This window comes from Pongo abelii, chromosome 14, assembly GCF_028885655.2.
Source record: "Pongo abelii isolate AG06213 chromosome 14, NHGRI_mPonAbe1-v2.0_pri, whole genome shotgun sequence".
NCBI lineage: Eukaryota > Metazoa > Chordata > Mammalia > Primates > Hominidae > Pongo > Pongo abelii.
Window position 1 is genome coordinate 24630536 of NC_071999.2, and position 985 is coordinate 24631520.

The 985-nt window shown below is 41.4% G+C and overlaps 1 pseudogene; it reads left to right on the forward strand.

The window, feature by feature from the left end:
- Window positions 1–341: 341 nt before the first annotated feature.
- On the forward strand, window positions 342–710 carry LOC129049450 (large ribosomal subunit protein eL8-like; annotated as a pseudogene).
- The last annotated feature ends 275 nt before the right edge of the window (window positions 711–985 follow it).

Below are 985 nucleotides of genomic sequence, written 5' to 3' on the forward strand. Positions count from 1 at the left end.
TATTATCAACATACATGAGCCTTCCTTATTGGCTTCTGGTGGTAATTAAATGAGAAAGGTAGGAGATAAAGTTCTCTCCAGATACCTTTAAACTATTGTCTCAAAAACTGCTCTTCAGAGCACTACTCCAGGAAAAGATTAGGGGGTTTTCCACAGAAAAAAGAACTGATTTGGTGAGCAGAAAAGTATAGAAAAGCCTGCTTAACATATCTCTTTCCTAAAGATTCACAGTGAACATTATTATTTAAGAGCTTTTTGAAGTGCAAATCCATGAGCTTTTTAACCTTGAGCAATTGCTACCAAGCTAACTCTGAAATTTACTGCTTTTGGTCAAAATACACTCTTCAGCTAATGCTTTCTTCCAGCTGGTTGTCTTCTTGCCTGCCCTGTGTCGTAAAATGGGGGTCCCTTACTGCATTATCAAGGGGAAGGCAAGACTGGGACATCTAGTCCACAGGAAGACCTACACCACTGTCACCTTCACACAAGTGAAGTCGGAAGACAAAGGCGCTTTGGCTAAGCTGGTGGAAGCTATCAGGACCAATTACAACAACAGATACTTAGTGAGATCCGCCGTCACTGGGGCAGCAATGTCCTGGGTCCCAAGTCTGTGGCTCGTATTGCCAAGCTCAAAAAGGCAAAGGCTAAAGAACTTGCCAGTAAACTGGGTTAAATGTACACTGTTGAGTTTTCTGTACATAAAAATAATTAAAATACAAATTTTCCTTCAAAACAAAACAACAAAAACAAAAAAAGAGCTTTGAGAAATTCTGGAATAAAGAGACATGATGGAAATTTTTTAATACACTGTTGCCAATCTGTAAGACCATAAAGGCTGGGCACGGTGGCTCAGGACTGTAATCCCAGCACTTTAAGAGGCCGAGGCAGGCAGATCATGAGGTCAGGAGATCAAGACCATCCTGGCCAACATGGTGAAATCCCGTCTCGACTAAAAATACAAAAATTAGCTGGGCATGGTGGCGTG